Raw genomic sequence first — 15,458 nt, 5'->3', positions numbered from 1 at the left:
AACAACTTGGTGAGTTAGACATAGTGTCTCCCTCTGGAACAAGGGTAAATTCTTTGATGGCAAGTATGAGAATAAAGATCATGCTGCCTTCCAGTACAAAGTTGAAGCAAGTTTGCTTGCAACCCCTTGAAAAGACTGAGGCTTCCTAAGCCTCCTCAGCTGTCATGTACTCCTACTACATGTGCAGCACCCAACTAAGTTACTTCCCCCCTCCCCCCTGCCCTCCATGGGTCTTAAGGAGAAGAGTAATAATATGAACTTGAAAATCATGCTGCCTGCTATGCCCTGAGTAACAGTCTTTTGCCTCTAACCTGGGAGTCTTGTATCTTCTGCCAGCATCTGAGATGCTGAGAACATGTTAAGAGCAACCTCAGATGCTTCACGGATTCCAAGTAATGGCCAGCATCCATCTTTAGATGTGAGTGTATGAGACTTCTGATGATTCCGGCTCCCAACTTCTGATTCTTCCAGCCAATCCCCAGATACTAGCAGAGACTAGCCACAGCTACTGTGATGTCTGCATTCATGACCCACAAAAGTGAGAGATTATGAATGATCATTTGTGTTTTAAGCCAATATGTTGTGTGGGAACTGGGTTAGCAGAAAAGACAACTAAGACCTGGGAGTGAGGTGCTGCTCTAACAAAAGCCTAAAAATGTTTCAGCGGACTTGGGCCTATATGGTAGGGAGAAGATGGGAGGGTTTTGAAAAAAAATCTGTTAGAGGAAGCCTGATGGCCTTCAGGATGACTTAATGAAAGTAAAACCATGATACTGAAACTGGAAGAAAGAAGACCTTTGCCCTGTGGGACAACTCTGGCTACTTAATGCTGTTCAGAAAAAATTGCCTGTGTACTTGGATAAACATAAAAAGAGAAAATAATGCAATGGCGTACAACTTCATATATACAGTTTGCTTGGCCGATAAAATTATTTGAAGCATAGAATATAAAGGGAATATTAAACAGTTGTCCTCAATGTTAAAAAGTTTGCAATCCTCTCTTGTCATGATCCTTTATTTTTCCTGAGAACCAGTGGGAAAAGTATAAGCTTTTGAAACAAGCCTCATTTAACCTTAGTTGAATCTCGATGTCTTTATATGTTAAATGGGATAACTTCACAGGCTTACTGGGAAGTTTATTTTAAAAACAGCAGTAATAATATAGTTGCTTCTATTTCATTGTGGCAGATTGAACATGTATGGCCATCTCTTGTCCTTCCCCCTAAATTAGTAAGTTGGTAACAGAGAACAAAATTTTACTAAACTACATGGACAAAGTGAGAAGAAAGAAAAGAACAAGAAAGAGAGGCATACCCATTTAAATTGAGGGAAAGCACTTAGAAGAATAACAACTGGAGTTAGCAGAGCCAAGCCAGTCTGACTTTAAAGAGGACTAGAAAAGAGAGGGGCACTGAATCATGTCCTCCAGAACCCCTAACTCAGAATGCAGGTCCCCAACTCATGAACCCCGATAGGGACACCCTCAGGCTGCTACACCATGACTGCACAATCCTGCAAAGGGGTTATCTCCTAAGAAACAAAATCTGAGAGACCCTGGAGGGGAGGGCCTTTGGCATAGCAAAGGGAAGAATAAGGCAAATTAAGTCATGAAGCAAATTTGTGGGTGGGGGGAGCTGTAATTGAGTCTATATATTTAACTATGGGACCCTTAGCTCTTTTCTCCCACTGAGCTTCCAGAACTTGGATAGAGAGGTACACACCTCCTAGATAGAAAACTAAAGTATTCCACTCTGGAAAATCTGATGAACTTCAAAGAAAAATTCTGTGGATACTGATGCTTGGAAGAGATCATCAATAGACAGTTCAGCTCAGATCACTGGTCCCTCTCTAGGAAAACCAGCAGCTGTCCCGCCCACCATGCCCCCACTTAACTGTCCAACCCCACCCCAAGCACACAGAGCTTTAGTGCCTTACTGTTACATATCAACATAACTAGAGACCATGAGACATTTGAGGATGCTCCCAACACACACAAAAATGGGAGACCAATGAAAACAAGCAGAAAAATAAAAGCAGGAGGAAACAGAGACCATGAAAGGAAAGAAAAAATTACAAATAAGAGCAATCATACTGACAATGCACCTTAACTTACTAAAAGTTGTGGAGAAATATGAGGAAGGGAAGTATCTCAGTGTGTGTGCTCATGCACATGTGCATGATTGTGTGTGTACGTGCATGTTTGTTTAAGAGAAAAGGTATGTGTAATAGAAAATCAATGCCTATATTATAATATATGCAGGCAAATATTAAAAGAAATATTTAAGAGAACTAAAAGTGATTTTCTCTTTTAATACAGGGAGGTAGAGGGTGGGGTTTTTCTTTACAAGCTTATTACTACTATTATATTTTTAAGCTACGTGCATCTATTGCTTTAACTTAAAAATACATATTTTTAAAATGCACAGTGCTGCTCCTAGCATATAATTGGTTCTCAAATTTGATCCTCTTTAGTTTACCCTTTCCACTGTTTCGGGTTAAGCTGAAAAGTCTATAGCTTAGCTGGAAAGAGTTTATAAGTTACTGACTCAAGGTTCCCACAAATGGCTAATGCACACCAGTCTTGCCTTGAGAACATAGTTAACCATGAGGGTGAAACAGAGTTCGAAGCACTCTCTCTTCTCTCAGAAACACAATAGCACTTGCTGTCTATTTTATTCATGTGGAAATGAGTCATGTTATCATTTGTGACATTTCTTCTATCATCTTGAAGCATTAAATTTCCCTACAGCAATGTATGTTCTTTGAAGATATTTATTTCTTTGTAACAGTGTTGCACTTAGTAGGCACTCAATAAGTATCTGTTGATTGGAATGGATTATAGGAAAGAGGCCAAGACTTTCAATATTCTAGATCTCAGGAAGTCAGGAGGTCAAAATCAGCAATACCTCAATTGACACTAATTAGAATTTTGGAAGACAGTCTAACACACCAGATCAGAACTGAAGAGAATTCTAGATAGAATAATTTTCTGGAAAACTCCAAATTTTCACATTATTTAACTTCTGAATAAAGCTAACTAATCAAGAATATAATTGTTATTTAATTTTATACTTTTATAAATCAGCTAAATTCACAGGCTAGGGGAAATTTTTTTAATTCATTTGTCTCAATTCTCATTTAGGAAATATATACAATTTTTATAGCCTACAATAATATTGACAAACATTGGTAAATAATTTTAGAAAATAGTCATTTCTGCTGGTGATTCTTCAACAATCAATTAAAATACTGGCTTTCTATTTTTCATCTATCACATTTTCACTGTAAAATCCATTTTGAGGAAAAAGCACCAAATATGATTCAGTATTTTGGCACATACACCAGAGACAGAGTGCCTTAGTGTGAATCTTGGCAGCTACTAGCTGAGTGATCTTGAGTAAGTTATTACCCTCACTGTACCTCACTTTCCTATTAACGTCACTGCACCTCACTTTCGTCATCTGTAAAATGGGCATAATAATTACTATGTCACACTGCCATGAGGACTCAATGAGCTGACACACGTCAAGGCTTTGAGCAGTGCCAGGAACATTATAAACACAATGTAGCTATTTTTTAAAAGTTTTCTGCGGATAAGCATATTCTAATTTACAATGTATTTACTGCTCTGATGGAATTAGAAAATGCCCCAACTGTTCAATGCATGACAGGGATCAATTACAGTTATCAAAATATCAGAATATTTTTATTTGAGTTGATCATGAATGAATGATCAGCTATATAAATGTTCAGTTGGTGAGAATTTGTTCAGCCCCCTATCATGAAAACATCTTAATTTTTAAAAAGACATTTCCTATTAACTCTGGAAGTGTCAAACAAAAAACAGGGGGGAAAACCAACAATGTGATTGGGTAGTTTCATGCTGTTTTTATATGTTGATCCCCAGTACGTATAAGATAGGAAGCTGCTACATATTACAGGGCCGGCCGTCTGGTGTCTGATATAAGATGCCTTCATCTCTTTGACAGCTGAGGTCAAGTCCATGGTTCACAGTATAGCTTCTAATTCTGACCCGGAAACAGGATGCATGGTATAGATTGTCATAAATCTAGACCATGTGGAATTCATTGTATTTTTTATTAGAAAGCCAAAATTAACACACTGAGAGGCAGCAGCTGCCACTGTGCCTTCTGCTTTCAGGTTGCTGTTACCCTGTGTCCACTCTGAACTCGTTATCCCCCACTAAGACCCAAGGGAGAAGCTCTCAGGTTCCCCTCCCTCCTCCTCACACCCTGTCACTGCAGCCTCCAAGGTTTTAACACTCTCCCATCTTCCCCACTCCCTCCCAGCTAAGCTCAGTCAACACACCTTTCTGATCTGATTCACTGGACTCATATGAATTTCAAGACAATATAAAAAGGAAATTTAGGGCTTCCCTGATGGTGCACTGGTTGAGAGTCCGCCTGCCGATGCAGGGGACACAGGTTCGTGCCCCGGTCTCGGAAGATCCCATATGCCGCAGAGGGCTGGGCGCGTGAGCCATGGCCGCTGAGCCTGCGTGTCCGGAGCCTGTGCTCCGCAACGGGAGAGGACACAACAGTGAGAGGCCCACGTACCGCAAGAAAAAAAAAAAAAAGAAACAAAGGAAAGTTATCCTCTACTAAAAATGTGAATCTTTCTGCTATAAGGTAAGCAACAGCTGGTTGACGTGCTCTAGTTCACAGAGCAAACATTAACTGTGCACCTAGGATGCACAAAGCATCGTGAAAAGTTCTGGAAATAGAAACAGAAATGAGGAAGGACAAAGTCTGCCTTCAAGAAACTGGTAGCCATTGAAGAAAAAGATAGACATAGGTGATATAGATATAGATATAGATAAATATGATGCAGTGAAAATATCTGCAACAAAATAGTTTCTCTGGTGGTATGCGTACGATCAACCTCTGGGAATCACCACAGATATTTTATAAATATTTCCCAATTTTCATTCATTAATGAATGTCAGACTGTCTGAAAAAAATATGTACCCCCACTTTTGATAATAGATAATTATAGTTTTTTGAAGGATAAAGGGTGGATCATACTTCAAAATATTTTAATTTTGCTAAATGCTATATAAACAATTTTAGATTAATTTTATGACTGAAATTAATGTCTTCTTACAAGTTCATATTTTAACAGCTATTTTCCAAATACTTTTATTTTTAGAAGGACCGTTAATTTTTTTTGGAGATGATGTTTCTTTTTCTTACATTTCCTGGTTTTATCAACTCTTGCTTCATATCCTCCAGTTTTTTTGTCCATTCATATTCTGAGTCTTAGAATGTCCAATTTTGCAATGTTCTTTCACATATGCAAATATTGGTTTAATGATATTTATTTCATGTTACATTTTCTTCTACTCTGTGGATGGTAGTTGGGAAGTATCATCTGATAAAAATATTAATTCTTACTTTTTGTTTTCTTCTTACAGTAATGTACTTTGGATATCACTTGATGTTTTCTATTCATTTTAAATGATCTTGGAATTTTGTGCATCAACAAGAAAATGGTTCTATCCAGGAATGAAGGATTTGAAATTTTTTAGTGTTATTGTTCAAGAGTAGCTTCTTTTTTGGTATAATAAGTGTATTTCATTATACTAAAATATAATACATTTTATTATATTGTATTTTTAATTAACTATTTAATTTAAAACTGTTTTTTTAATTAACTATTAAGCAGAAAGAGGATGATGCATCGTATGATTGCATGATACTCTTTCCCCTCTTTAATACCCGTGATTTCTACCAACTGCTTCTCTCCTTTCCTTCATCTCTCAGCCCCTAAGTGTCTGTGCTCTTTTCATCTCTCCCTTAGGCAATGCCAGGGTTGTGATCCACCAGATGCCTGATCTGTTCTCAGTACTTCTCCTTCCTTCTTGGGAATCATCTTATCTGTATTTAAACCAGCAAGATCCTCATGAACTCACCTGTCTACTTCTCAGCCTCCACCGGATTCTCCATTCCAGCATGGGCTTTGGAACTGGATGTGTGGATGTCATATAATTTATTTCCCATTTAGAAGTACATTGAACTCTACTGTATTCTTTGTTTCCTAGTTACTCTGTATGTTATAAGCAGTCTTACTTGCTCTCCTTGATTTCTTTCTTTCTTTTTTTTTTTTTTTTTTTGGCAGGATGTTTGGAGAGACTAAGTTTAGAGAGCCATCATTATCTTGTAGGAATCTAGATGATTTACCATTTAAGAACCACACAGGTTTATTTACTAATTAGGAACTAGTTAAATAAATTACATTATATCATAATCTTTCCTTCAGTTTAATAAACTTTCGGTAAAGTATATGTCATGCCCCATTATTTTGTTATTTTCTACACTTGTCTTAAGCCTGGAACCATTTTCCTTTTGTTTCCAACTTTTGCTTTTGCATTTTTATTATGACTGTTTTAGTTTTTTGATATGGTAAAAATGTCATCACTGTGGTTACTGTATGAAGATATTGTTTGGAAAAGTATACTGAGTGATCAGAAGGTAGGGTCCTTGCAACATCTGTACCTGGCATACACAGGACAGTCTTTTGTAGAAAAGTTCTCCAGTGGGTCCTCCCTAGAACTCTTTTCCTTTCAGCACAGACCTGTGCCTTACACTGAAGTGCCAAGTTGATCACCTGAATTAGGCCAGATTCACTGTACAGTAGAACAGGTATCCATTATGAGCAGGTCCCAACTCTACCCAAACACTCACCTCTGAATGGCAACAAACATACCAGAAATGACCTACAGGGAGAGTAATTCAGCAAAGACAAATCAGAAACTCTTGGTAACTTCATTTGACAGGAAAAAAAAATCCATTCTCACTTCCTTGCATATGCTTAGCATAAACTTTGATTACTATCAACTTTGAATACAATAAGTAATTTGTTTACATTGTTTCTTTTTCACCCTGAGTAACTTTATATTATTGGACGGATGCAAAATCAAAAACTTGTTCATAAATATGTGACTAAAAATGCATTGGAGTTCACATCCTCCCAAATATGCCATATATACATTGTGTATGTGCATGTATACACATTGCAAAATGTATTACTCGGGTTGATTATATTGGATGTATGTGGTACAATTAAACTATCTGGATAAACAGTGAAACACAGCCATATAAACAGGTTTAAATAACTGGAATCATGTTGGTTATATATGAGAAATTCATCAGATAATATTTAGCATTTCATATCAATCTAGCTTCAACTGATTTGAACTGTTAATACAGTACTTACTAAAAGGACTATGAATTATCAGCTGCTGCCAGCACCGTAGCTGAGGTAAGCTGTTAAATTTGGAGATTCCATTCCTGGAGTTCTCCTTCTATGTTATATATATATATATATATATATATATATATATATATTTATATATTTATTTATTTATTTATTTTTTTTGCGGTATGCAGGCCTCTCATTGCTGTGGCCTCTCCCATTGCGGAGCACAGTCTCCAGACGTGCAGGCTCAGCAGCCATGACCCACGGGTCCAGCCGCTCCGTGGCATGTGGGATCCTCCCAGACCGGGGCACGAACCCGCGTCGCCTGCATTGGCCGGCGGACTCTCAACCACTGTACCACCAAGGAAGCCCTATGATTTATACATCTTTTATATCAACATCTCGATGGACATTCTGAGCTTACTTTCTGGCCATCCCAACTTCCAGTTGTCTTCAAATTATGCCAACAAAAATTAGTTTAATACAAATTTAGGACAGACTAAAAGTCAGAACTGAAGTTGCCTGACTACCTTTCCAGGAGACACAACTGGCAACTGTTGATCAGCTACAATGAAAGCAGGTAAAGTGTTTCAGAGATCTTCCCCACCAGATGGCTCCCAAACAACTAAAGGTATGCATTGACCACAGGCGAAGAGGATAAGTAAATACATTATTGAGGGAAACTGATATCTATACAAAGTTTCTAGGCTCTATTTCTGGCATAGAAAATCCACAAGAAACTAAGGAATGGTAAACAAGTCAGAAGATTAAACTGTTTTGCTTAAATTGTTTAGCCTTCATAAATGAATTTAATGGACGCTTTGTTAAATAAAGAAATTACTATGATATTTGTCATTCTCTAACTTAGTTCACTCAGTATGACAATCTCTAGGTCCATCCATGTTGCTGCAAATGGCATTATTTCATTCTATTTTATGGCTGAGTAATATTCCATTGCATATATGTACCACATCTTCTTTATCCATTCATCTGTCAATGGACATTTAGGTTACTTCCATGTCCTGGCTGTTGTAAATAGTGCTGCAATGAACAATGGGGTGCATATATCTTTCTGAATTATGGCTCTCTCCAGATATATGCCCAGAAGTGGGATTTCTGGATCATATGGTAGCTCTTTATTTAATTTATTTAGTTTCTTAAGGAACCTCCATACTATTCTCCATAATGTCTGTACCATTTTACATTCCCACCAACAGTGTTGGAGGGTTTCCTTTTCTCTATGCCCTCTCTAGCATTTACTGTTTGTATATCATATGATATGGAACAAATTAACTTATCTACAAAACAGAAATAGAGTCACAGATGTAGAAAACAAACTTATGGTTACCAAGGGGCAAGGGGGGGGGGATAAATTGGGAGATTGGGATTGACATATACACACTACCATATATAAAATAGATAACTAATAAAAACCTACTGTAGAGCACAGGGAATTCTACTCAATATTCTGCAATGACCTATATGGGAATAGAATCTAAAAAAAGAGTGGATATATGTATATGTATAAATGATTTACTTTGTTGTACAGCAGAAACTAAAACAACATTGTAAATCAACTATACTCCAAGAAAAATTAATTTTTAAAAAATTTAATAAATAAAAATTTAAAAAAAGAAATTTATGACATATGAAACGTAACTTCTGGGGAGAGGGATAAATCAGAAGATTGGGATTGACATATACACACTACTAGATATAAAATAGATAACTAATAAGGACCTACTGTATAGCACAGAGAGCTCTACTCAATACTCTATAATGGCCTATATGGTAAAAGAAGCTAAAAAAGAGTGGATATATGTATATGTATAACTAATTCACTTTGCTGTACACCTGAAACTAACACAACATGGTAAATCAACTATACTCCAATAAATTTTTTTAAAAAAAGAACTAGTCATCTAATGTAAAGCATGATGACTATAATTAACAATGTGGTGTGACATATATAAAAGTCATTAAAAGAGTAAATCCTGAGTTTTCCCCACAAAAATAAAATAAAATGTAACTTCCCATAATTTATATCATTTTTGTAGTTTCTTTTAAGTCAAATGTTTAATTTCAAAGCATTAGCCTTTTTATTCATAATTATATAAATAAGTGGATTTAGAATTATACAATGATCTCCAATGCAAGATCTAACCCCCATGCAGAAATACTCCTTTATCAATTTTCATGAAATTAATTTTTTAAAATGAGAACAGTAAATACTACTTATTGTTAAGCCTGCCTGTTTTGCATGGGGTCAGAGGGTAAATAAGTGCCTCAAAAACAAGGACACTTTTTATTTTATTCATTTCCATGACCTCAAGCTAAAGCAGGTGTATGGAAAGGTAGATAATTAACTTGAAAAATTATAAGAATTTTCAAAAACCTGTTTTCTCACATTTCATATATTTTACATAAATATATTACTTTTCTCTCACATATCTTTGTCTTTCATTCCCAGAATTCTGTTTCAGTAGTCATGCAGCTCACTTCCTTATGGAGATGGAAAGGTTACTCAGTAATTATCAGGCTGCCAGGGCCAGGAGACACCTCTGCAGTTAAATCAGCCTAGAAAGGTAATGGTAGTTTTGGAGTTTTCACTGTATGATTTACAGGCCTAATGTATCAAAATCTTGCAAAACATTCTGAAGTTATCTTCTGACCATCACAATTTCAAGTGGTCCTTAAATTATGGTAACACAAATAGTTTAATACAAACCCAAGAGGACAGTCCAAAATTCAGAACCATAGTTGTCTATGACTGTTGTTCAGGAGACATAACTGTCAATCTGAGGTATACCTGTAAAACTAACTAAGGTCATGAAAACTTTGTTTAGCAAATCCCTTAGAAGGTACACAAAATAAGGATCATGAAAAGAGAAACAAAAGGACAAAATGATACCTCTTATGTGAATTAAGTCCATAGATAGATCCATGAACTAGGTAACTAAGAAGCTCTTCCAGACTTTCGAGGGGACTTCAGTAAATAATAGTGAAATATATTGTAAGTATGTTTGGGAAAATAGAACTTTCTAGAAGGAATAATGATTGAATAAGTTTATAACACTAAAAGTATGGTAACATTAAAGTATAAACACCAAAACTATAAATATCAAAGTTATTATTTTGTGATGTTCTAATTATATTGGTTAGCTTTAGAGAAGAGAAAAACAGTTCAACGAATCAGATTTAAAAGGCAGAGGAAGGATGAAGACAGGGAGTAGGGAGGGAGGAGGGAAGAAAAAGGAAAAATTTTCAACCTTAGGCCTGGCATACAAAGTAAAAAGGGCGGATTCCAAAGTTATATAGTGTAGGAGTGGGGTGACAGATAATAGAATATTCCCCTAAACCAGTTTGCCTAACTGACTTCTTCACCTGTATTTCAAACTCTTCAGAATATTTTGTATTAAAAAATGTCTTAGAGTGGGAGGATTTGGGAGATTGGGATTGACACATATACACTATTGATACTATGTGTAAAATAGACAACAGATGGGAACATACTATTGCACAGGGAACTCTACTTAATGCACTGTGGTACCCTAAATGAGAGGGAAATCCAAAAGGGAGGGGATACATGTATATGCATGGCTGATTCATTTTGCTGTGCATTAGAAGCTAAGACAACATTGTAAAGCAACTATACTCCAATAAGAATTAATTAATAAAAAATGTTTAATGTCTTAAACTGAAAATGAAATTACATTAAAGTTAACCAAAAGTAAAATTTCTGTTATAATTAAATGAAAATAAATATTGAAGAAGAATGCAAACAATGAATGAAATTTTCCTAAAATGTTCAAAATAGACAAATGGAAAGGGCCACTTAGAACAAAACAAAACATTTCTAATGTTTCTAAAATGTTTCAAATTCAGTAAATACTTTAACAAAATTAGGTCAAATATCTTCCCAGAAAATTGATTTTAAGATGTTGCAAGTTTTATTAAACCATCAACAGAATGAAAACGCAACCTACAGAATGGGAGAAAATATCTGCAAATCGTGTATCTGATAAGGAATTAATATCCAAAATACATAAAAACTCATACAACAGCAAAAAAAAAAATCTAATTAAAAACATGAGCAGAAGAACTAAATAGATGTTTTTACAAAGATAACATACAAACAACCAACAAGTACATAACACATTGTGCGCTCCCTCATTACTCATCAGGGAAATGCAAATCAAGGAGATATCACCTCACACCTGTCAGAATGGCTATCATCAAAAAGACAAGAGCTAAGTATTGGAGATGATTTGAACAAAAGGGAACCCTTCTGCACTGTTGGTGAGAATGTACATTGGGGCAGCCATTATGGAAAACAGTATGAAAGTTCCTCAAAAAAATTAAAAATACGATCCAGGAATCCCATTTCTCGACACATATCCAAAGGAAATAAAAACAGAATCTCAAAGAGATATTTGCATTCCCATGTTCATTGCAGCATTATTCACAACAGCCAAAATGGATGAATGGATAAATAAGATGTGGTGTGTGTGTGTGTGTGTGTGTGTGTGTGTGTGTGTGTATGTGTGTATATATATATATATATATATATATATATATATATATAATGGAATAGTATAGCACCAAAAAGAAGAACATCCTGGCATTTATGACAACATGAATAACCCTTGAAGGCATTGTGCTAAATGAAATAAGTCAGACAGAGAAAGACAAATACAGTATGATGTCACTTATATGTGGAATCTAAAAGAGCCAAACTCATAGAAACAGGCTGGAATGGTAGTTACCAGGAACTGTTGGGGGTTGGGGTGTGAGTATAAAGGGAGATATGTTGGTCAAAGTACACAAACTTCCAGTTATAAGATGAATAAGTTTTTATATGTATGGCAGAGTGACTATAATTAATAATACTGTATTATATAATTGAAAGTTGTGTAAAGAGATTTTAAACATTCTCACCACAGAAAAAGATAAATGTGATGTGATACAGGTGTTAGCCAGTGCTATGGTTGTAAACATTTTGCAATATGTCAGTGTATCAAAGCAACATAAACTTACCCAATGTTATATTTCAATTATATCTCAATAAAGCTGGAAAAAATAAATAAGAAGACATCTTACAAATAAATAATAAAGGGGGATGAATGCTTTAATGGGGATGAATGGGCAAGGGCACAAAGAAAAAACTTACAAACTAAAAAAAATATGTTGCAAATTTTAGAAAAGTTGACAGAAAGGAAAAGACATTCCAATGAAGGCAAATCACTCAAAAGTGGTAGCTCTTTCCAGATAAGGAAAGGAAAGTTTAAGGAGGTTAAATAACTTGCCCAAAGTCATCCATCTGGATCAGTTATGAAGGAAAGCTTAAGGAGGTTAAATAACTTGCCCAAAGTCATCCATCTGGATCAGTTATAAGAGATATTTATATCTGTTAAATATGTTAAACCAATCTCTCTCTCTTATCATTACAGATCAAATATTTACTCTCCAGGCCATATTGTGTCTTGGTCATCAGGTATAAAAGCCTAGGAATCAGGTAATTTCTGTTGGAGATATGAGACAGAAACATGTCACTTTATCACATTGAATTAAAAAAAGGAAAAAAGTTATATGTGATAATGCTCTTAAAAGCAAGAATCATTTTTTTCAGATGAATCAAAAGACAAATGGACAAATCTAAGAAATGCCAAAGCTAAGAAATGGCCAAGCAAAAAGGACTAATTAGCAATGTCTAGACTCTTCAGAGCATATGAGCACTTTAACCGTGGAATTTTTTTCAAAAATCCCTAATGCACTGAAAATTAGGGGAGTTACCTAGCTTTCCTTTGTATTTCTGTTTGTAATTTGTATCAGAGAGAGGTGTAAAAAAATAAATAGGTAAAAGAGCTGCCAAAAAAAAAAATTGGAAAGAAAGCCAAGGTAATCAAAATTGCAGCAGGATATTCTAGACAAATGAGACAGGAAAGCTAAGTGTACATCAATGACACAATAGCTACCTAACTGAAAGTTTCACAGTCAACATCAAAAGCACAAAAAGAAAGGAAGCCACTCTCAAATAGGTGATGAGAAGTGACTTAAATAGTCTGAGCTGTATAATGACATTTCCAACACCACTTTAGCAGTGGTGTAAGAATACACTAAAGATAAGGAGAGAGAAACAAGACCAGTTAGAAAGCTAGTGCATCATCAACACACCGAAGAGCCCAGGATATGATGGCGGTCCAAGTGGAATAAAAAAGAATGGATGGAAGAATTAATGGGACTTGGTATGCAGTGAGGGTGACCACAACAAAGAGAGGGAAATAGCAAAGAAAATTTCAGTGTTTGAAATGGAGGAACTGGAAGAATGGAGGTGGCACAATGGCAACATGGAAGCAGTTCCAGTCCTTCTTTTCTGCCTCAAAATTGCAAAACTAAAATATTAATTCTAACTCTACTCAGTTCCTAAACTATAGAAGACAAAAGCTGGAGTGAGTTAGGCGCTTTGAGCCCCTTAGCTGCTAGGTTTGGAATTAGTCTGTGACAGCGTCGTAGACACACCCAGACCCAGGACTTGTCACAGTAATAAACATGTCTCCACCAAATCCATCAGGTTTTTTTCCTATAAAATGGAAGCCTTTATTTTTCTCTACTAAAATATGTCATAAATAAAAATCCAAATATGAGAAAGAAATTACCCATAACCTAATTGCCAAAAGATATCTACAATATGTCAAGGGATTTTCCATATCCACAAATATTAATCTACTTTACCACTTTCGATGGCTATATTTTTATAATACATAGCTTTTAACTAGTTCCTTCCAGATAGGAATTAAAGTTGTTTCAAGTGTTCTAATCTTACACATAAATTGATAACTGTATAAAATGCCTTTGCTGAACATCATTTTTATTAACTTGTATGACTATCTCTTTAGAGCACATTCCTTGATGTGTATATATTATATGACTAAATATATACATTTTTAAAACATTTTCATACATATTAACAAAATACAATCCAGAAGGAGTACAACATTTTATATGCCCGCAAAGAGTATATTCAAATGCCCATTTCCAAACACTCAGAAAAATACTGAATATTGTTAACTTAAAAAAATAGTTTTCAAATGGATAGGCTAAAATGACATCTCATTTTTTAATTTATTAGATTATTAGAAAATCTGAATATATCTGCATATTTTATTGGCCACTCATATCTCACATGTTGAAAACAATTTTCACATTTTTCTTTCAAGTTGTACATGTTTTTTTTTTTTTTTTTTTTTTTTGCGGTATGTGGGCCTCTCACTGTTGGGGCCTCTCCCATTGCAGAGCACAGGCTCCGGTCGCGCAGGCTCAGCGGCCATGGCTCACAGGCCCAGCTGCTCCACGTCATGTGGAATCTTCCCGGACCGGGACACGAACCCGTGTCCCCCGCATCGGCAGGCGGACTCTCAACCACTGCACCACCAGGGAAGCCCCTACATGTTATTTTTATAGTAGAAAAATTTCATGTCTTATGTAGCCAAATGTTATCTTTTCTCTTAGAATCTTTACCCTTGGTATCACTTACTAAAAACACCTTTACATTCCAAATCACCCAAATTTTGAGTATTTTTATTGTTTCAATGTTTATAATTAAATCTCTCATGCATTTGGAATTCATATTGGAATAAGGAGTGAAGAACTGACCAGACTTTTTTTCCCAAATGACTACGTTTTATCAAGGCCTCTTTTGGAGTATCTGCCTTTTCTATGATTGTCTGAAATGTCAACCTTTCAGATGCTAGGGATGCCAAGATTCATGAGAAGCTCTTCCAGGCTTCTCCAGGAAGAGAGGTTATTTAAAAAAACAACTGCAATGGAACCTTACAGATGCTGTGGGAGAAAAGCATAAAGACATCAGAATGTAGTGAGGACATCAAATAAGGCATATATTTCCTTGATGGTCGAAAAGGGAGGGGTGTCACCTCATAGTAAGTGCTTTTCTCCCACAGCATCTGTAAGATTCCACTGCTTCTGAAAGAGTGCTACTATATGAGGCTTGCTAAATACATGTGGACTGAATAAAGGCAGTTTAACATGGAAGTTAAGAGCAAGGCTTTGGAATCAGAGAGGCTTGGACTTAACGTATCACCTCTGCTATTTAATGGTTGTTTGACTCTGAGTAATTTCCTTTTCCTCATAAGATTCTGTGTAAAGGACTTAGTACAGTGTTAGGCATAAAATATTGATATGTGCTCAATAATGATAGCTATTTGTAGTGAACAGTAATAAGT

The sequence above is a fragment of the Mesoplodon densirostris genome, chromosome 13, assembly GCF_025265405.1.
Source record: "Mesoplodon densirostris isolate mMesDen1 chromosome 13, mMesDen1 primary haplotype, whole genome shotgun sequence".
NCBI lineage: Eukaryota > Metazoa > Chordata > Mammalia > Artiodactyla > Ziphiidae > Mesoplodon > Mesoplodon densirostris.
Note: the sequence above shows the minus strand (reverse complement) of the source record.